At 45.5% G+C, this 22,126-nt stretch overlaps 1 long non-coding RNA gene across 1 annotated transcript in view; it reads left to right on the top strand.

Annotated features, from left to right (window-relative positions):
- The window catches only part of LOC129682533 (uncharacterized), a 49,222-nt gene extending 27,631 nt beyond the window's left edge, over nucleotides 1-21,591 (top strand). The window contains exon 3 of the long non-coding RNA XR_008720994.1: nucleotides 21,437-21,591. This is a non-coding gene — a long non-coding RNA (uncharacterized LOC129682533). The remainder of the gene's footprint in view (nucleotides 1-21,436) is intronic.
- The last annotated feature ends 535 nt before the right edge of the window (nucleotides 21,592-22,126 follow it).

Genomic DNA, 22,126 nt, shown 5'->3' with positions numbered 1-22,126 from the left:
GCTGGCTCAGACGGTGAAGGCTCTGGAAGGAGAGAACCGACTCCAACAAGCTGTCCTTCGGCCTCCACATGTGTGCGTTGGCTTGCATATGCCCTTGTATATACACACAGATAAACAAAAAAATGTAAAAGCATGTGCTGTGCTTATGGCATAAAATCAGCTGCTGTTACGATCTAGTGAAGAGGCCTTTTCATGCAAAGACAAGCCATTTTAACAGCACACCATAGTCCCTGGAAATGTGTGTATGTACTTCATGTGGTCTACCACGAAGTACATTTCTGGTCTACCATATTTTCCATAAAATGACTTTTCAGCCCCTGTCTGTGGACAATAGCTGCTGCTTTCAAACTGGAAGCAAAAGTGAGGGTTGAAGTTGGGGTACCCAGGGAAACCAGTAAGCCCACAGACATGGGGCAGGAGATGTGGCAAGTGCTTCCCCAGCAGCTCCACCCCAGGTAGAAAATATCAGGGTGTGAGCCTCTTCAGAGGCTGCAGAAGTGGGGAACTTTCCTGAAAAGGGGGCTTCTGGAGTCATACTCCATGGAGGCATCTGAGCAGAGGAGGCTGCTGGAAACCCACACTCTACTCATTAGCCAGGTCCTTCTTAAAACAAACAAACAAGCAAACAAAACTGAAGGAAATAAAAAGTCTCTGTGTAGCTCTCAGCCACTGTCCACAGAGCATGGACAGACTGGACATGAGGTGTTTGGTGACTCTGGGGGGAATCCACCTGGTCAGAGTTTTCTAGAGGACAAGCACCCAGGTTGCTTTAAGCCAGGACCACTCACTCACTAGGGGCTCATTCTCCTTTGCCCTGTCCTGGTTGAATGCCTTCCTCTCCATGCTCGCCTTGACGTCCATGTTCCCCATGTGCCTGGCAGATGGAAAGAGAAAAAAAAATGTCTGCACAGAACTCAGGCTCCTCCAAACCCACTGTTTAATTATGGTACTTGCAAACACTGGTACTATTAACAAATAGTTAAAGACAGAGAAATTGGAGCTCCTTTCTGGTCTTCATCCATGGCCAGAATTTTCCTTGTATGACCATAACTCTACAGGTTTATCTACAGGCTGAGATGTCCAAGCTACACAGTGAGGGTGGCATCAGGTTGAATTCTGCACAGGGTGTGTAAAGCTGGGCAAGGCTGATTGATACAGCAAGGGATGCCGAGTTCTCAAGAGACCATAATAGCCAGGCGTGTGACCTGCATACTGGAACCAGGACAAAGAGCCAGGGCGACTGGGAAGAAACACTTACCTCTCTCCTCCCCACTCTGACTTTTTCTCACTGCCTGTCATTAGCTAAAGCCATAGAAGCCAAAGGGAAGGCACTCAAAAGACACAGAGGTTAGCCCTTCTGGCACAAAGCAGGGTGACAGTGGTAAAGAGAGGCATGGAAAAAAACTACCACTGATGTCTAGCGGCTCATCCCCCACAGCCCCACTTTAACTTTCTGTTCTCAGTTACTTCAGTCATCTGAAGTTTGAAATCACTAATTGGAAATTTCTAGAAATAATCTGATTTCTCCAACTAATTTTTGTTGCAGTATATTGTGATAATTATTCTATTATTGGATCTTGTTAATCTCTTACTGTGCCTAGTTTACAAATAAAACTATCAAATATGTTTATAGAGAGAAGAAAAAAGTCTCTCCATAGGGGTTGGCTGTTTGTAGACAGTCACGGGGGTGTCTTAGGATGTATGCCTTATTAATGGGAGCTAGCTGTTCTGCTGTGATTTTTCCCCGCTTCACAGAAGACCACGTTCCTGTGAGCATGCGTCTTTGGAAGCAGTCCCCCCTACTACACTGCTAACCTACTAGATTGTCATCTGTGTTTGCCACCTTAGAAAAGGCCAGTGTGAGAAGCAGTGGTCCTCACTTCATATATTAGTGACTGTTCTTCTGGGATAAAACACCGTGGCCAGAGAAGTTTATGGAAGAAACTGTTTACTTGGACCGATGTATGGCAGCAAGTAGTAGTCATGGTAGCAAGCACAGGAAGCTGAGGGTTCACATCACTGATGGTAAACAGAAACAGGAGGAGCAAACTGAAAGCGCAGTGAAACTGCACTCTCAAGCTAACCCTAATGACAGAGCTTCTCAAGCAAGGCTGCACCTCCTAAACCTCCCAAACAGTGCCATCGACTGAGGACCCAGTGTTCCCATGCCTGAACCTGTGAGTGTTCTCATTCAAGTCACTATGATTCATATAAGAACACTGTAGAGAGAGCAAGCAGTTTATTTTCTGGCTTTGTAAGACTGGGGGTCAGTAGTAGCAGGTGAGCACAGAGTGAGTGGAGAGACAGTCTATGAACCCTGAGCCCATGACCCTTCCTCCACTTCCTCTTACTGTAATCTGGAGGGCTCAGCCTTCTATACTATCTAGGGCCCAGCCTTCCCTCTCATTTTTTCCTAATAAAATCAATGCATGAGTTCACCTCTTATGTTTTGCATCCTATTTATTTTAATGCTTAGGTACATGGCTTTGCAGGCAAGCTTAGCTGTTGGTAATTTTCTGCTCAAAACTGCTAGTTTGAGAGCATATCTTAGCAAAGTGATGGGGGGGTAGCTAGACTCATTTGCAGAACAAGTGTTCACTTAGGTACCTTTGAAGATGAACCACCTTTGAAGTGACTTTATGTCACTTAACAAGTGTGACTTTCACAAACTAGTGTCCTTAAAGGATGGCTTATGGGTTCAGGAGAGAGGAATTGAGTGGATCTTTCTCTCTCTCTCTTTCTTTTCCTCTCCCCCTCTCTTTTTCCCTCTATTCCCTCTCTTCTCTCTCTCACACACACACAAACACACACTCATGCATGTGATGCTCAGGGGTGACTCCCACCCTCAGAGTGTGACCGAGCTGAGAAGGATAAGAGCACAAGCAAAGGGCCTGTGGGAGTGACAGGAACACAGTAGCTTCTTAATGGTGCCTCTGTGTGCCTTAGGATCCAGCTAAGGACAGCTGTATGAGCAGGGGACAGAGTTAACTAAGCAAGTACCTCCCTTCTGTTTGAAAGGTTTCATTTGGGGGTTCAGGAGGGGCACTGAGATGGATTGTTGGGGGTATAGAGTTCCTTAGAAGAGTTATTAATGGGCAGACAAGCTCTGTGGGAGGGGCAGGAAACCAGTTGGACACCTCACTGTAGACAGAAGTTTTTAAAAGGAGCCAGTGGAGGTCCAGGGTGTGCTGTCTTCTTTTACACTGTCCATGTGCTTTTTAAATGCTTTGGAAAGTCTCCACGACTTTTTCCATCACTCCTGAGTGTCCACGGTATCTGGAGATCCACGGAGAAGCTCTGTTTTAAATCAAAGAACAGCGAGGCTAACAGCAGTGAAGTAATTTGGCAAAGGCCACGCAGTGGGTGACTGCACTGTGGTTATAACACTTGAACACCCATGTTCTTTAATCACTGTCTTATGAAAAGCAAGGTTTTGTTGGGTTTCCCTGGGACCATCATAGACTAAATACCAATTTGACATAAGAAATCACATTTTGTTATTATTGACAGCTGCCAATAACGCTCAGATAAACTGCTGAGCATAAAAGTGCTGAGAAAAGATTGGTTATGCCAAATATCAGGAAAGCTAGCATCCCATCCTCACAGCTAAGTGGCCAGCAGGTGGCAGCAAGGCTTCACTCTTGTCTTGATCTTAACAATCCATAAGGCAAAAGGGAGGCAGTAGGCTTCACTCCTCCCCTCCATTCCAGGCTTCTTGTTCTTTGCCGTCAAACCTGAGTAGCCATGGGTTCTGCCTCTAAGTGTATGGTTTCCTTGAACTTTGCATCTTTTTGTTTTGTTTTGTTTGTTTGAGACAGGGTTTTTCTGGGTAGCCTTGGCTGTCTTGGGCTCACTTTGTAGACCAGGCTGGTCTCGAATTTACAGAACTGCCTGCCTCTGCCTCCCTGAGTGCTGAGATAAAAGGTGTGCACCACCATACCCAAAATGAACTTTATGTTTTTCACACACACACACACACACACACACACACACACACACACACACACAAACATGCACACACAAAAAATAGTTGTTGTTGGGTGTGGTAGTACACAGTTATAATCTCAGAACTCTGGAGGCAGAGGCAGGTGAATCTGTCTAGTGAGGGCCCTTTTTCTGAGGGTGCACTGTGGACCAAGCACTTACCTCATTTAATCCTTACAATAAGAAAGACAGAGGCAGAGTCATCTCTGAGTTAAAAGCTAGCCAGGTTTATATAGTAAGTTCCAGGCCAGCTAGAGACACCTAGTAAGGCTCTGTTTAAAAATAAACAACAACAACAAAACAAAGACACAACCACAAAACCCAACATGTAGGTCTTTAGAAAACAATGAGGGTTTGAGTCATCTGGATTCTGTTGTAGTGTTTATTCAGTTATTGACCAGATTTCTGGAATGTTAGTGATAGATAACATTCGGTTCTTTCTCATCAGGAGCTTATTACTGATAAAATTTTAATGGAAGATGTAGTCTATTCTGGGTGACTAATAAGATGTAATAAAAAACAACTGATTCATAGGTACACTCAACATTTTAATACATGCGTGTTATACGCATGCATTATTTTTGAATTATATATGTCCATGTGTGTCAGGGTGAGGTACCAATCCTAATGTGTTCACCTGGCCCTATAGTCCCTGCATGGTTTAAGGAGGAATATTTTTCTCCCATGGCACTGTGTGGTAAGAAGGTCCCTGGGTGTGCTGCCTATGGAACTCACGGTGCCATGCATGCTGCAAGCACTACACCAACTGAGCTACAGTCCCAGCCCTGCAGAGGTACTCTAAATTGGCCATTCTGAGTGTCTTCCAAACAGTCTTTTGTACAGTCTACATTTCAGTTTAGCTGACAGAGACATCTTACGTTTTGTGTTACCCATGATCCACTGGCCTAGCAATTTTATGTAAAATCAGAAATCAAATCTTTTTTAAATTACAGTTCCATATATGTGTATAATGTAGTGTGAGCGTGTTTACCCTTTGCCCTCTCGCCCCATCCCCCATTCCTGTAGGCCCTGGCCCCCTCACCTTGCCTCCCTCCTACTTTTGTTCCTGTTTTGTGCAGATCATGTTCGAGTAGCTGTCGCTGCTGGGTGCCCATGACTGCCAGTCACATTCATAAGATGGTATTTCACAGGACTTCTCTCCTCCTCCAACTCTTCTGTCTTTCTCTGATGCTCCCTGGGTCTTACAGAGAGTCCTAAAGCTGTCCTCATTAGGACTCAACACTCAGCAGTCATTTGTTCTTGGCATTTTAACCAGCTATGCGGCTCTTTATTGTAAAGAAAAGCTTCTCCAGCCAGGGCAGATTGCTGCTCTAGTCCTGGTGTCTGGCTGCAGAAAGTTTCAGAAATCAAATGTTCTGGCTGGTGTTCTGAGTGACACTAACCCCCAGTGCCACCACTTTATTTGTAACTGCTTGGTTTGTCATTTTATAAGATACCAGGCTTTCCTCTCAAGCCTAAGTCAGGTTTGTAATTATGAAAGCGTCCGTGTTTCTTTGTCTCTAGAAAATTAGCACAAACTCTTTTGAAGCCTTTAATTGTGTACTATAGCATGCACGTAAGTATGAAATATGTGCTTGTAACTGTAAACTTCCAGAGAAGTTTGACTCACAAACCCTACAATTGAAAATGCAAGTGTTGAGAGTGTTCCAGAAGCCCACATATGTGTCCCTTCCTAAGGTCAGCTTGCCCTTCCCATAGGCAATCCGTTCCTGACCCTCAGAGTTGTGCAGTCTGTTTCCCAATGTCTTAGGCATTTCAGCCCACAGACGCTGACTCCATTGCTTTCGGGCCAGTGAGGGAAGCTCAAACCTGCTTACCTGGTGGCAGCCAGGAGGCAGGGAGAGGAAGAAAGGCGGGGTGGGGGGTGAGTGAGCAAGCTGCATTTTACTGTGCACTTCCCAGACATGCTCTGCCAGTGACCCCCTCCAAATAACCCAGCCCCTAAATCTTCCACCACCTCTCTGTAGTGCCACCGGCTTTAGGGGAGTCTCAGAGCCAAGCCACAGCAGTGCTATCTGCACCCTGCTTGTCTTCGTATTGAGATACTTTAACTGAACTTGTAAACTTTAAGTAGTGTATGTGCAGTTGGGATGAACCACCTTCCTCTGACCTTCGACTGTGGCTTTCCTTCTCCACAGCTTCTCAGAGATTAGCAAGATGGATTCTCAGTCAGAGCTGTAAAATCTTCCAGACAATTTTAGGCCCAAACCTCCTAAATCTTTCATGTACCATCATGTGATTTCATCTGTCTTAGTCAAAATATTATGTTTTCAGGACATGAAAAATTGGAAGATTATGGTTCTTATTGAGTTGGACCTGCAGCTTCTTAATCACTTATTAAGATCTAGTTTGAGAAACTAAAACAGTTGCAAACGTCACAGTTTGTGTAAATTGTCATAAATAAATGGAGCCTGTTACACAGGGGAGGGACAACACAGTGACAGAACAGAGCTCCTCCATCTGAGCTATGCTGGGCCCTCTGCTTCTTCCGGTGTGTCTTTGCAGGGGGGCTCAGCTGTGTTGGAGTGTGTGTGCTTCTCAATTGAGCCATGGAGCTGGCTTGTGACCTCTTGATCTCTCCTGCCCATGCTGCCATGCACTGAAATCTTGGCTGCTCTTGCACAGTTCGTGAACTGATATATTCTTCTTGCTTGCTTATGACTTTCTCTTTGTTTGCTTGCTTGTTTGTTTAAGGCAGAGTCTCTTGTGTCCCAGGCTGCTCTCAAGTTTGCAATGTGCATGGGGCTGACCCTGAACTTCTGAACCCCCATCTCCACATCCCAAGTGCAGGGATTAAGGGCATGCACTACCACACTTAAGTTTATGTGACCTTGAGGATCAAACTCAGGATTTCCTGAATGCTAGACCAACACTCTGTCAACTGAGAAAACCCCCTGTGTCTTTAGACTGTGTCATGACTGAAACACCAGCCATAAAGGAATATTCCAGATGGTTGACTGAGAAATTGGACAGAAATGGGGAATTTCCACAGCACTGTAGGAACTATTTATTTATTTATTTATTTATTTATTTATTTATTTATTTATTTATTTTGAGGCAGGGTCTCTGTAACCCAGGCTGGCCTTGAAGTACCTATGTAGCTGAGGATAATCTGGTCTTGCTTCTGGTCTTCCTAATAGTTGGGCTTGAAGTCAGGGCTTCCTTCATGCTCAGTGAGCACTCCATTAACTGATCTTCATCCCTGGCTTTATGTAGGAATTTTAAAAGAGGAGTGATTGGTACACATTTTTTTGTTGTTGTTGTTTGCTTGGTTTTTTTCTAGTGTGTGTGTATGTCCCTGTGTGAGTGTGTGTGACTGTGTGAGTATATATGTCTGTGTGTGTGTGAGTATATATGTGTGTATAGGTGTGTATCTTTGTGTGTGTGTTTCAGTGACTGTGTGTGTGTGTGTGTTTGATCACCAATGCATAAGCACGAGGAAGTCTGAGGTTGATGTCAGTTGTCCTCAATTGTCCTTCCACTTTATTTGCTGAGGTAAGATCTCAGTCAAACTCAGAGCTTGCTGGTATGCTAATGTGCTTGCTGGGAGATCCTCTGTCTCTGTCTTTTGGTGCTGGTGTTACTGGCAGGCTGTCAGTTTCTGTGGCCCAAACTCTGGTAGTCAGGCTTGGATGGTACTTCAACTGCTGAGGCCTCTCCCAGCCACTGATACTCTTCTTTATCACACAGAGAAAAGCCTTGTCTTCATTTTTTCAATTCTCTGCAACATCTGACACAGTGGGGAAGCCAGTGAGTAAGAGGCCTTAACTCTTATCGGGCAGATGATTTGAGCTCTAGTTTTGTCCCTGCGAGCCCTTCTTTATCCATCTACAAAGTGGGAAACATCAGAGCATCTGCCTACCCAGCTGTTACTAGGACAGAGAGAAGGTGAGCAGAGTGACAGGCCACACAAGTATTTCATAAGTGTGTGGTCAGTCAGGACCCTGTATCAACTTACATCACAACTGTGTCCCTTTCCAGAAATATGCTGTTTACCTTTCAGCCTTCTAATGGGCAAGGAAGAACACTAGGCAGTGCCTGGAGTTTTCTTTGGCACACTCAGTTACACACTTGCACAATCATGACATCCCTCTGACACCATCAGAGGAAGCTTTCTTGGCTCTTAGTCTGAATTCAGTGGTCATTGAAATGCAATGGTTCCTTGCAATGGTTACAACTTTGCTGAGCCTGGTTTGACCTTAGACTGGGTCTCATTACCTGGTTTGTTTTAACAGTTTGATTCAGAGGGGATGACAATCTGCACAAGAGAAAGCTGTTTTACAGGAGATACCTCATTCCAGAGACACAGCAGAGTATAGGGAGAGGCACTGTTACCTAACGCCTGCCGAAAGGGTGGGGAGCCTCTGTTCCCTGCACCTGGAGCATGTCAGAACACGGGAATGACGCTGCTTGGCAGCTGGTGGTATGTTTCCGCTGGCCGTGGTAAACTAAAGGCAAAAGGCGGTGCCTGGATAAGGTGTTTACACCGCTGAGCGAGTGTGCCAACTCTACCTGCCCTCAATCCATGGGCAGACTCTGCCTGGTTTAAAAGAGAGCCTGCAGAAGAATTCGAAAGCAAGCCCCAGTTCAAAGTGGATGGGTTTTCAAAGACAAAAATAGAAAGATGTGAATGGTCCATGGTGCCAAGCAGTGGGGTGGCACCTGGCCAGGAAGCCATAAGGACTTGACATGAATAAAGGTGTACAGCCTGTACTAACCTCCACCTGCCTCTAGGCAGAAGAAAATGGGTGGGGCTGTGAGCAGAGGTTTGCTACAGTGGACTGACTATGGTGTCCTGGAAGTGTGAGGGACAGTGGGAAACAGTGGAGACCATCAGGCCAAGACAAACAAGCTAGCCAATTATGATCCTTTCATTTTCACCGATAATTGTGCTAGCTACAATCATTTTTGTTATAAGAGAAATGGGGCTCAGGATTCTCCAACTCATTAATAAGAGAATCGAAGGACAGACTCAAAAGAAAGCCTGATGACAAATTTTATTAGAATTTAAAAGAAAAACTTCAGAGTAACAAGTTATAAACCTTGAGAGATGCACAGAAGAGGAAGATGGGAAGAAAAAGAAAAAGTCATGTCATTTGAGTTAAGCTGGCTTGGAGGTCAACCTCATGGTGGACAAACAGGCTCTTGGTGAGGAGGGAAGTGTTATCGAAAGTCAGAATGCAGAAAGGTGGACAGACTCAGCGGAACCTCTCTAAGCTCTGGAGCAGCTGCACTGAGGACAGAGACTCCAGGAAGGGAAAGCATGTCTCATTAAAGGGATAATTAGCTCTCATCTCTTTAGCATAGCTTAGACTGAACTCCCTCTTCTTGAGAGGTGCTTTGGCCAGGTGACCGGCTAACCCAGCTGGATTAGCTCAGGTATTGGTCGCTTGTACTCTTAGGTCTCCACCCAGGCCATAGAGAATATCGCCTGGTCAGAGCCCTGGTCAAGGCTACTGTAAGAACCTCTGGGATTTGCTAAGAGCTGAGCATCCGGTTGGGTGGTTTCCATTGCTCATCTCTGTTCCTTAAATCTCTTAGAGTAGTTTTTTATTTTATTTACCAATTTGTCTATGGTGGCATAATGACCCAAACTTTAGGACTGTAAAATCTCAGTGGCTCTGTTTGCAGATTCTCTAGAGTTTGGAAGAGGCCGGTCTCTCTCTGCTCCTTGATCTCTGGAGATTTTCCTGGAGAGCATCTGAATGCTGGAGATGCTTAAGTCACAAAGCCAGGACCATTTAAAGTCTCACCCACCCTTCCCCACCTCCAGTAATGGCCTGGAGAGTTGGACATTCTTTTACCCACCACTCACCTTATTTTCTTAGCTACCCCTAACAACAGACAACCACAGGTTCAAATGGAAAAGTTTTAGGCCATTTCCCTTGTTGGTCCCTTAACTACCCCAGCCTGTGAGCAGATGGCAGGCTCTCCAGTTTCTAGAGATCTCCATCCCACAGTCTGCCTCCATTGCCTGAATCCAACTGTGCTGCCACAGTTGGTCATTTCCTTGTCTGACTTCCTTTTCACAGACTTCACAGAGAACCCCAGGTTCTGGCCCTAATGCAGGAGGGTTAGTGTCTTACTGTAAGAGGCACTGCTGAGGCCATTTCTGTGAAGCCCCTCTGCCTCCATACTTGCGCAGAACTGTCAGATTGGAGGAGCAGTTACTCCACAGCTCTATCCAGGCTGGAGCCACGTGGACTCAAAGGGCCTCTCTCTGGCGTGGGTACTTCTTGGCACTAAGCCCCTAATGCTTCTGACATATCCCCTTTTCTCTCCCACAGAGCTGCTCTCTATTGTCTGACTTTTCTGGATCCCTGTGATGCTCTTTGCTACTCTACCTTCTAAACCATTTGCTCTCATACCTTACATCTGCCAAGAAACAATGGATCTTCAAGGTGCCAGAATATGGCTATGACAGAATGAAGAGTCTTGGGTATAAAATGGAGGTATTGTTTATGCTAGCTTTTTCCTTCCAACTCCCCAGAGCCTTCAGGAGCAAAGGTGAGGAGAAAAAAAAATATTGAAAAATTTCAATGAAAAGTACCAGTCCCGTGGCAGGGAGGTCATGAGGGTTGGTCATAAGGGGAGGAAGATGAATTAGAACAGAGGATAATGACAACCTAACCTAACCCTAAACCTACATATGACAAAAAAATAAAAATAAACCCATTACTTTGTGGCTGGGGAGGGCTCACACAGCCCCACTCCTAACTGAGAAACTATTGGCAGTTGATGAAGACTTAATTTTCTTCTGGGATATGGCTGCTGGTAGGTTGCCCATGTTCCAGATAATTCTCCACTCATGTATATTTGGCAGCACAGCTGGGTTCAGTCATGTTTTGGTTGAGGCGGTACAAAGTTTTAATTTCAGCACTGAGGAGGCAGAGGCAGGCAGGTCTTTGTAAATTTAAGATCAGCTTGATATAATATGTTAAGTTTGAGGCCAGCCAGGGCTACGTAGTGACACCCTGTCTCAAAACCAGGGGGTGGGTGGAGGTCAGAGAAATGGCTTTTGGGGTAAGAGCAGTGGCCACTCTTTCAGAGGACCTGGGTTCAATTTCCAGTACCCATATGGTTGCTCACAACTGTCTGCGACTCCCATTCCAGGGGATCTGACACTTTCTTCTGGCCTTCACAGGCACTGCATACGTGTGGAACACGGACATACATGAAGGCAGAACACCCATATGCATAAAAATAAATAAGAGAAAAGGGGATCTGAAATTAAGAGAGGGTGTGTTGAGTGAGTGAGGAGAGAGGGAGGGTGAAGTGGCTATGATCAAGAGCTGGTGTGTATTTTCCTGACCGTCATAAGTCGACAGCTTTGCTGCTGTGGACGAGCTGGTTTGCATGCACAGCTTAAGACACTTGGGTGTGGTAGACCCACTAAATTGATAGGGAAGTTCTCAAACCATCCTGCTGTTTGCTTTGTAGTTTCCTCCTTAGAAACCAAGTTTCTCTTATGTAATGCGTGTCTCTCACATCTTTCCCTCCCTCACCCATTTCAAACCCATATTCATGCTCCCTCCCAGCCACACCACTTGAGGTCTCTGTAGCTTCTCATATGGTGGAGTCTTCACTGCTTGTTTGAGTCTTCCCAAGGCTCAAAGCCTCCTCAGTAGGCTCTTGATGTGTAAGAAGTTTTCTGGGGTAATTAGACATGGTGGCACATGCCTCTAATTCCAGCACTCTGGAGACGGGGGTTGTTCATTCAAGAACTAGCCTGGTTTTCACAGTGAGTTCCAGGATAGCCTGGTCTACATAGTAATCTCCAGGATAGCCAGGGCTAAGCACAGAGTTAGGGGTGATTGTGAGTCACCTGATGTGAATGCTGGGAACCAAACTTCAGCCCTTTGCAAGAGTAACAAGTATTCTTAACTAATAAGCCATCTCCAGCCCCCACATCTGGCTTTCAAATGAAATTTTTGTTCACATGTGGCACTAGGGATTGAACTCAGGGACACTGAGCTATATCCCTAGCTCCATGTCTTAATTTTGACATTGCATGTTTCAACTACTGTGTGGGTACACATGCCATAGCTAGCCTATTGGATAGTGCAGGCTGAAGTTTCAAACGTTCATTCTCCTTTCTCTGGGTATTTGCCAGGGCTTACAAGCACCATACAGAGAGAATATTTTTAGCAGCTGTTAGCGAATGGAGGCTGGCTCCATACTGCTGAACCATCCCGCCCCATCCCTTGCCAAGAGTCTCCTGTTTTCTAAGGTGTTCTGGCACTTCATTTAGCTCCCCACTTGAGGGCGGGTATCAACAGGCTGTTTTGTTCTATCCTGCTTTTGAATTCACGTTACCCATGGCAACAGGAAGGCTCCTGAAGCTAACTTTGCACCCAGTTCCGCAAGGTTGAGTTGAAAAGCAGAAGCAGAATCAAGGTATCTGTAGTGTAGAAAATGACAGTCACAAGGACACAAGGACATTTTGCTTTGACACACAGAACCTTCATTAGGGAGCTGAAACCCTTAGCACAGAGTCAAGCCAGGGCTTGGTGTTAGGTCGTTCAGGAGGTGTCCAGCTGCACTCGGATAAACGTGTTTCACAGCCGGCGTTACAGTAATTTAGCTTGATATTAGCTCTGGACAGAGGCCACTCTGTGGTTCTTGGAGATGCCTTTCGTGTCTTATCACATGGAGATGTGAATCCTCTAGATAACATGGTGTCAGAGTCCAAACACCTCAAGTCCTGTTTTTATATTACAAACACCTTGGCCCTCTTTTATTTTTGTTTTGTTTTCTGTGGCTTCATACCTATCATCACCCACTGTCTGAAAGCATTGAGTGGAAAATTCCATGCATGAGTAATTCATAACAGACTGCTGAATAGCACTAAGAAGTCTTGAACCACTCTGCTGTGTCCTGTCTGGGATCAGAAACATCCCTTTGTGCAGTCTGTAGTCTCTCATGGCCATTCTGGTTCGTATATTGACTTTTGTGGTTCTGCAGTGCTGAGTTCAGGTAAGCTTTGTTTTATTCAGTACTGACCCTGTATCAGTTGCTTTTTTATTCCTGTGACAAAATAGCTACTATCTAATTAAGGAAAGAGAGTTTATCTTGGCTCACAGTCTGAGACCTTCCGTCTTGGTGAGGAACTCATGGCAGCAAGGCTAAACTGTAGTGTGTCCACAGTCAGGAGGCAGAAAGAGATGACTGTCAGCACTCTGCCGGCTTTCTCCTTTACTCTGTCTGGGCCCCCCAGCCACGGAGGTGTCAACCGCATTCAGAGTGGGCCCTCCCTCCTCAGTTAAGCCTCTCCAGAAACATCCTCCCAGTCACTCCCAGATGATTCCAAATCCTGTCAAGATGACATCGAAGATTAACTGTCTCAAGCTCCAGAGCGCACGCTTAATAAGGCCAACAGGTTTCCTTGCATGTACATCGTGTATTTTGATCATACTCCTGACATTTTGGATCTGGCGAAGAGAAGCTGTAAAATTCCTCCTTGAAAAAGGCGATGTTTATCCCAGGTGTGCATAGGAGAGAACGGTGTATGGAGAGCTCAGAACTGTGCAGGGTTGCTTATCTACAGAGGTTCTTGGAGCATCCTTAGGGGTGGGGCCCTGTATCAGTATTCCAATGCTCGCCCATTGTGTGATGACATTTTTGTGCTGACATTCAGTGAACAAGTGCTTAGGTGATTTTTTTTTTCATAATTTCACCGTTACTTTTAGTTCTATGTATGTGTCACCATGTACATATCCTGAGTAGGGAATCTTGAGGAGGCTGGATCTCCTAGGGCCCGAGAATTACAGGTAACTGTGAATCATATGACAGGGGTTCTGACAACAGAACCTTGCCCCCTTTTGAGAACAACACTCACTTTTAACCCTTGAGCCATATCTCCAGCCCTCTTTTCTGAGGTCTTAATGAGCTCATAGGCAAATTCCTCAGCTCACAGATGCAGCCACATGTGGGAAATGCTGTCTGGTCTCTAAAGACCCGGTTTAACAACCAGACCACCTCTGGAGTGGTTTCCAGAAGACAGAAACAAGTCTTTTTCATATTAGATTTCTGTATCTTAGAGTTTCTTTATTATATCTTAATCTATGTCCAAACTGGTACCCTTAGGCTAAGGATGTGGCTCAGTTGATAGAGCACTTGCCTAGCACACATCTGGGGTATGATCCCCAGCACCACATAAAGCAGGCATGGTGATGCACACTCAGTGCTTGAGGCTAGCCTGGGATATCTACAAGACCCTGACTCAAAAATAAAAATGGCTGGGTGGTGGTGGCACAAGCCTTTAATCCCAGCACTCAGGGAGGCAGTGACAGGCAGAACTCTGTGAGTTCAGTGCCAGCCTGGTCTACAGGACTGTTACCTGTCTCAAAAAGCAAACCAACCAACCAAACAAACAAAATCAAAATGAAAACTGACACCCTTGGTTTCCCATGACTAATTCTTACTAAACTTCCCAAGTGAACCCTAAAATTCCACAGAACACTGTCTTCTATATGAACAACTAACCTAACTTCATTATCGGTGCCCTCATTTTCCTACCTTATTCTCCTGTTTAGTGGGAATGGGTGCTTCCTGGCCACTCGCACAAATACCTACTACCTCTGGACTCTCCCTTCTGAACCTCAGGGTTCCTTTATCCCAGATCTTTCTGTTGCCTCCAGGATTTGACTTAGCTTTTGTCAAAGACGAACTTACAAAGTACATGGCTGTTTAAATATGCAGCTTGCTAGTTTACTCCACATGCATAGTAGCTAACCAGGCCAAATTCTAGACAGTGCTATCACTCAGAAGCCCCTAACGTGCCCTCACAGACACCACGGAGGACATCTGACTCATGACAAGTGTGGTGCCCCAGGGTGTGTCCAGTCAGTGGCTGCGAGGCCACAGATAACTGTTAATGTGGCCAATGTAAAGCTGCAAACCTGGCCATAGGCATTGTGTTAATATAGATAAGAAATGTTTCCCCTTTCTTTTTCTTTCCTCCTCCTCTTTATATATATAATTCAGCTGCACAATTCTTAGACAGTCTGGGTTCTGATTCCACAGTGGTATTCAAGCCCTACATTTAGATATGAGCATGATTCTGTGCATTGGGTATACTTTAACAAGTAGCATTTGGAGTTTTTTAAGGCCACCTTGGGAATGCATATAGCATGGAAAAAGGGTGCAATAGTGTGCATCAGACAGAACCTGCTAAGACAGCTTCTGGGTTGCACCCTTTCCTGGCAACTCTTCTTGAACTTCTAAAGAATTAATTGAACCCTTTTTATTCTCAACATAACAGGGGACCCTGAGCTTGTCCCCTGTTCAAGTGGGTTATCTCTCAGTCTCCTGAGTCTGTTGCTCCAGTCCACAGCATGGCCCAAAACACCATCTGACTCATGGCTTCCAATAAAGCCGTATAGAATACCCTTTGCTGCTTCACTGGTTTTCTTTTAGCTCTTAACATAATACTATTTGATGTATCCATCCTATCATCCGTCTATCCATATGTCTGTCTGTCTATCGTCTGATATACATATATGTGTAATATCTCTATCTCCCCCTGAAACATTATCTCATGTAGCCTAGGCTGGCCTTGAACTTGCTATGTAGCCAGTGACAGCCTTCTGATCCTTCCACCCACACCTCCTGAGTACTGTGATTACAGGTGTGCACCACCATGCCTGCCTGGTTTATGTGGTATTGGCAGTGGAACCCAGGGCTTTGTACATGCCAGAGAAGCACTCCACCAGCTAAGCTACATACCTAGCCCTTCTATAATATTCTTAATTCTGGGGGCTGGGGAGCTGACTCAGAGGTTAAGAACACTGGCTGTCCTTCCAGAGGTCCTGAGTTCAATTCCCAGTGAACACATGGCTCACAACCATCTATAATGAGATCTGGTGCCCTTTTTTGGTGTGCAGGTGTACATAATAAACAAATAAATAAATCCTACTTTCTTCCTTTCATTATGTGAATTGAGGAGTGATTCTGTTGTGTCTCTCTATTCATCTAGTCATCCCTGAATCCTTGGCTCATTTTATGCTGCTACCCCCAGTCCCACTCATCAGGGCCACTCACCTGAGTCTGCTTACCAGGAAGCCTTTGCTTCTTGTCAGTCCTGCTTATCAGTGCACAGAACCAATTCTTTTTTAAAATCTTTTTGCTTTAGCTAACTGTCTGTCGCAGTGTACAAAGCAGCAGCTTTGGGCCCTTAAGGGAGCCCATTCATTCATCCTGATGATGCAGGTTGAGGCTGTGGTAAACTAAACTGTCTGGGTCCTTCCTTTTCCCGACATCAGCTCTTCATGTGCCCTTGATGTTCTGAAGCTGTGGACTAGATTTTACGTTTACTCTGGTAAATTTTCAGTTATTGTTTTCACGTGTCAGGATATCATCCAATCTTAACCCAGCTACCCAGGAAAGCAGTAATTCCATCTAAGCATCCCAGCATGCAGTGAAGACAATGAGAGATGGAAGCCAATAGTGCTTCCACTGGTGCAGTGGTGCTAACTGCCTGTGCTAGAGACCTCAGGATGGAAGGAGGCCCAGGAGGGGTTCTGGATGTGCAGGTTAACGTAGCACCCATCCTTCTTACTCTTCTGTCTTCCAACTCAAGGGACCATTTTTAAAACCTGTTTCTAGAGTTCCCCAGAGGCTGAGGGTCAAAACCAAAGCTTCAAGTTCAAGTCTCTGAGGGACCCAGATACAGTCAGCACAGCATAAGTGTGTCTGCAGAGGCTATCGAACTCACCTTCTACCCACAGAGACTACAGAGATGCATGGGTAAGCTTGATTGTCAGCAGGAGCTAGAAGCACCATGGAAACACCTCCGAGCATGTCTGGGAAGAGGTTCCTGGATTAAATTAATTGAGATGGTGAAAACCCACCCTAAATATGGGCAGTGCCATTCAAAGGCTGGGACACCAACTCCATATAAAGGGGGAAAGGGAGCTGAGCTCCAGCATGCATTTTGCTCTGCTTACTATTGTGGAAACAATATGACCAGTTGCTTGACGCTCCTACTGCCATGACTTCCGGCATGATGTCCTGCGCCCTCAAACTGAACCAAAGTAAATGCATCCTTCCTTAAATTGCTTTTTTTGACTATTTTATTGCAGTAAGATGAAAAGAGATGAACACAAAACAAAACCAGGGAAGCAGGTTAGCTTCCTGGCTTAGTTCCTTCTGGAACTGGGTGGCAGAGCCAGGATGAGGAACTCCAGTTCCTTTGCCTTAGTGCATGATCTCAGCCAGATGAAATAATATGCACCTACCACTCCCCAAGTGACAAAGTGGGGGATAACATTAGCTTTTTATTTAAAAATACATGTGTTGGTGGGGCATCAGGCTGACACTTGGTCCAAGACGATGATGAGAGTTCACTTTCCAGAAACAACACTGTGGGAGGAGAGGACCGAACCCATCAGCTGGGAATAAAGAATACATATTTAAAAAGAAAATGCAAATAAAAGCATACAAAGATGAGAGTTACAGCTTAGAATGCAAAATCCGCTCTGAGTTTAGAGCCGAAGCAAGGAGTCTTAAGGTGGGAATGTTTACTAAGTACTTGGGCTGTTTGTATATCAGATTCCCCAAGCAGCATTACAGAATATGTTTTTATTTTATAGAAGAGTTTGGGGCTGAGAGCTGAGCTTTCCAGCAGGCTGGTGAGGTCCGCTGAGTGCTGGTGTTTCTGTGGGAGGCTGAGGAAGCACCCCCCCCCCCCGCTCTCCATGCTCTTAACAATTGTTATTTGTAGGTGTTATCAGTACACAGAACATAAGAAAACAGCCCCAAGAGGCTGCTGTGAGAACCTCATGGAATTCTGAACCCTAGGTTCATTCACCTTAGCTTTCCAAGGACACCTGCCAGCCCTTGTAGAATTCCAGGAAGCAGACAGGTCACCTAGTTGAAGCTCATTCCTCGTGGTTGTGGACCGAAGTTATCAGCCATAATTGATGGGAAGTAGCTAACTTCATCAAGGACTCTTTTTGTAGGCATGGATTTCTGGCAAAGTACATTCTGAAGCTCTGAGCATTGTTCAGCTTAGTGTTGCTATGAGACAGCAGCTGTTTGTTTCTCCACGTTGTTCTCCTGAGACTCTTATATAGCCACAAGGAGACCAACAAAGCAAAAAAAAAAAATCCTGAGCCCAGGGGGTCCTGCAAAGACTGATGCACCAACCTAGGACCATGCATGAAGGTGACCTAGAGCCCCTGCTCAGATGTAGCTGATTGGCAGCTCAGTCTCCATGTGGATCTCTGAGTGAAGGGAGCAGGGGCTGCCTCTGTCATGAACTCGGTTGCCTGCTCTTTGATCACTTCCCCCAGGTGATGCGGCCTTGCCAGGCCACAGAGGAAGAGGATCCAGGCAGTCCTGATGAGACTTGATAAAGCTAGGGGCAGATGGCAGGGGAGGAGAACTCCTCCTTTCAGTGAACTAGGGGAAGGAGATAGGGGGAAGAGGGAGGGGAGGACTGAGAGGAGGAGTTGAGGGAGGAGGGAGGAGTTCAATCAGGATATATAATTAATAAGTTGTGAAAAAATTACAATTAAAAAAAGAAGAAAAGATCTAGTGACTGCACTTCCCATTTTCCCTCCCCATCTCTCTCCTTATCTCTTATTTTAGAAAGAAAAGCGTAGCACCTCATCAGTTGTATAATGTCTCCAGCAGATAAATTAGAATATCAGATGGGGAAGGCCTCGGGAGGGTAGAGGTCCTTTCAACTGTGTAATTGCTGTTTTAATCTGATGCTGTGATACAAGGAACCAGAGACGGCCAAGAGTCTCTCTGAATAGTGACTAGTCAGATGCCCTAGGCAAACAGTTACCTCTTGGAGTAAGAACAGCTTTAGAGAATGCATGTTATTGGAGCCCCCTCTGTCAACACTGTGATGTGAGTCCCCTCACAGTGCAGGGATGTACAGCTGTTGGTGTTGCCTGCTGCCAGGTTTTAGATGGACAGTGTTTCCTCTGGGCTCCTGTGCTCAAACCCTTGGTTCTCAGCTCGTGTAACTGTTCTGAGAGGTAGAACTTTTTTTTTTTTTTTTTGGACATGGGGCTGAGTGGGCAGAGGTAGGGTCACAGGGTCATATGGTCAGGGCTTATGGTTTCTCTTTTTCTCCTGATCATTGGCATGTGAGCAAGAAGGCTCATGCTCCTCTCCCATGGGCCTAGCCGCACACTTGTGTCTTTCCTGCCTTAGTGGTGCTCATTCGCAAGCCAGGAGCCAGAGCAATCCTTCCTGCCTTGCATTGTTTTTATTTCTCGCCAGTATTGGCAATTGATACCCTTGTCTATTATCTTTTTCTTCATTTTTAGTTGCTTCAGATCTCTTTTCTTTTGGAGGTCCAGTGGTCTTTGGGGAGAAGAGCTGAAATCTGAAGCAGCCAGAATGACCTGGGCACTGCTGCTTGAGCGACCGGAACACAAGCATGGCAATGTACACACACCGGGCCTTGCTCATCACATAGCCTTCCCATGAGACTTGAAATCAAAATCCTGCCCTTCTTTGTCTACTCAGGCTGAGTCTAGTAAATGCTTGGATATTGATTGGCCACCCAAGACGGGCTAAAAATTCTTGTCCTGAAGGTGTTGTCCTGGAAACACCAGTTTCCTGGATACCCGAGGAGCCTGGTTTCCTGTTCTGCTTGACACCTTGTGGTGTAGCTTATATTTTTACTCTGTAATGTACCATCATCTCCAACTAATAACTTTCATTTGTGTAATGTTTTGCTTAAATGACCTAAAGTTCATTGCTATTCGAATAAAGGAATGCTCAGCTTCTGCTTCAGAAAGAAGCTACCCAGGCCAAGCCTCTGTGGTGCGGAAGCCTGCTTTCTCATCATTTCCTTATGAACTTGTAAACTTTTCCTGTGAGGGGAAAAATGTGTTCAGTAGAGTAAATAAGAAATAGGGTTTTAACAAAGAACAGCAGTGTGTGTTGCGGGGGGGGGGGGGCGTAGCCTGACTCTTTGACCGTGTAAGTATGTACAAACGTGCTTGGGCCAGGCACAGGAGAGGTGCCTGGCTTTTTGAGATGTCTTAAATTCATTTATGTTCAGGTGCAGCGGTGCACACCTGTAATCCCAGCACTCGGGGAAGCAGAGGCAGGCGGATATTTGTGAGTTTGAGGCCAGCCTGGTCTATAAAGCAAGTCCAGGACAGCCAAGGTTACACAGAGAAACCCTGTCTCAAAAAACAAACAACAACAGCAACAAAGTTCACTTATGTAATGTAGGTTCTTTTTTGGTGTCCTCCTTCAATGCCTACCTACTTTTTGTAGTTCAGACATGTCTTGTTTTGAGATGTAGGTGTCATTCAGCCCAGGCTGGCCTCAGTGTTGCTAGGTTGCTGAAGGTGGCCTTGAACACCCAACTCTTGATTCTCCTATGTCATCATTTCCAGCCACAAGATTTTTCTTTTCTTTCATTCTTAAATTTTTATTTTTGAGACCATCCATATAGCCATATGGTTTCTTGACTGGCCTTGAACTTGTGGTCCTCCTACCTTTGCTTCCCAAGTGCGGGGATGACAGTTACACACCGTGCTACCCAGCTTAAACCCTAGTTACTAGACTCTAGTAAGTGAGAGTTCCAGGGAAGGTCTCATTAGAACACAGAGGTGAAATCTACATTTCCGTAAGATCCCAGTGATGTCCAAGCTTCTGGCCCTGAGGGTCACAATGAGCACGAAAACCAGTACAAAACTCCTTCCCAGCCTCGGTTTCCCATGTTTTCCATAGAAAGGATGTCCAAGTCCAAGTATAGCATCCTGTAATACCACAACCTGCCAGCAGGTGTCAGCAGCATAGCCTGAGAGGCACATCGGACTCTATTCTTCTAGGATCGTAGATGTGTTTCCAAAGTGTTCATGCAATCAGTCTTTCAAGTAGCTTTTGGTTACGGTTTGAACCTCTGTGCACGGGGACCACGGAAGGGGAAGCCTGCCAAGTATTTTCATAACCTTTGTTCTTTCTGATTTCAAAATCATTTGTTCACATCTTCCTGGAAATTTGGCTCTTGGGTTTTTGTTGTTCATTTGGTTTGGCTTTTGGCTTTTTAAGCCCAGGCTGACCTTACACCTGTTATATAGCTGAGGATGACCTTGAACTGCTGAATTCTTTTACTTTCGCTTCTCAAGTACTGGGATTATAGATGGGTGTCAACATGCCAGGCCAGCAAAAGAGGCTCCGCAGCACTGCCATGGTTCAGCTCTCAGATGGCGTTTTCATGCATTTTCTTTGTGTTTCTTCTTCCAAGACTTATTTTTATTTTAAAGTCTATGGTGTGTGTGTCCGTGTACCCTCTCACACATACATAAGCACAGATTCCTGAAGAGGCCAGAGCTGAACCTAGAGATGGACGCCAGGAACCAAGCATAGTTCCTCTGCAGGAGCAGTAAACACTCTTTTTTTTTTTTTTCAGTGAACACTCTTAATGGCCCCTTATGCATTTTCTTTCTTCCAGAGGAAACGTCATTACTGCCAACAGATGACAAAGTGAAGAAAGGTCCAGAGAAAGACTGCAGTGACTTGTCGAATACAGTGAAGCAAAAGGAGAGGAGTGAATGTAGGGTGCCTATGCAAATCCTCACTCTTTACCCTCTTTATAATGGAATAAAAATTGCCCACAAAAAAGTGTTAAACTTCGTCGTTATCAACAAGACCGAAAGCTAGCTAAGCATGCTGGGAACCCCCTGGTTCTGATTAAATGCTACTTAAGGCTGGTTCTGACTCCTCAGGGATACAGTGTCCATCTTAGATAAAAACCGCTGAGCTCAAATGCTCTACAGACCTGTATTGTGTAACTAATGTACAACACATGAAATACCAAAGCCCCCTCCAAAGACTTCCTGGACTTGTTAGAAATTGGTGAGGAGGAAAGAAACCTGAGCGTATTTCTGTGCCTAGGTGTAGGAGTGTCCAGGGGACTTGCTGTCCCCTCCTCTAGAACTTCTCAGTCTGTGCAGCCACAGCCATCCCCTCCCAGTCCTCCAGCCCCATCAAATTGGGCACAAAGAGGCCACTGTCAGCTTGGAGACCGAGCAGAGCAGCCTGCTGAGAGAGCTCAGGGGAGAGAGGGCAGTGAATGATGGCTACCGCTCCTTCCAGCGCCGGAACCTCAGAACCTGCTGCTTGGAATGTTGCCCACGATGGT

Source organism: Psammomys obesus, unplaced genomic scaffold, assembly GCF_907164565.1.
Source record: "Psammomys obesus unplaced genomic scaffold, mPsaObe1.curated_primary_1811, whole genome shotgun sequence".
Classification (NCBI taxonomy): Eukaryota; Metazoa; Chordata; class Mammalia; order Rodentia; family Muridae; genus Psammomys; species Psammomys obesus.
Note: the sequence above shows the minus strand (reverse complement) of the source record. Positions and strands in the feature narration are given on the sequence as shown.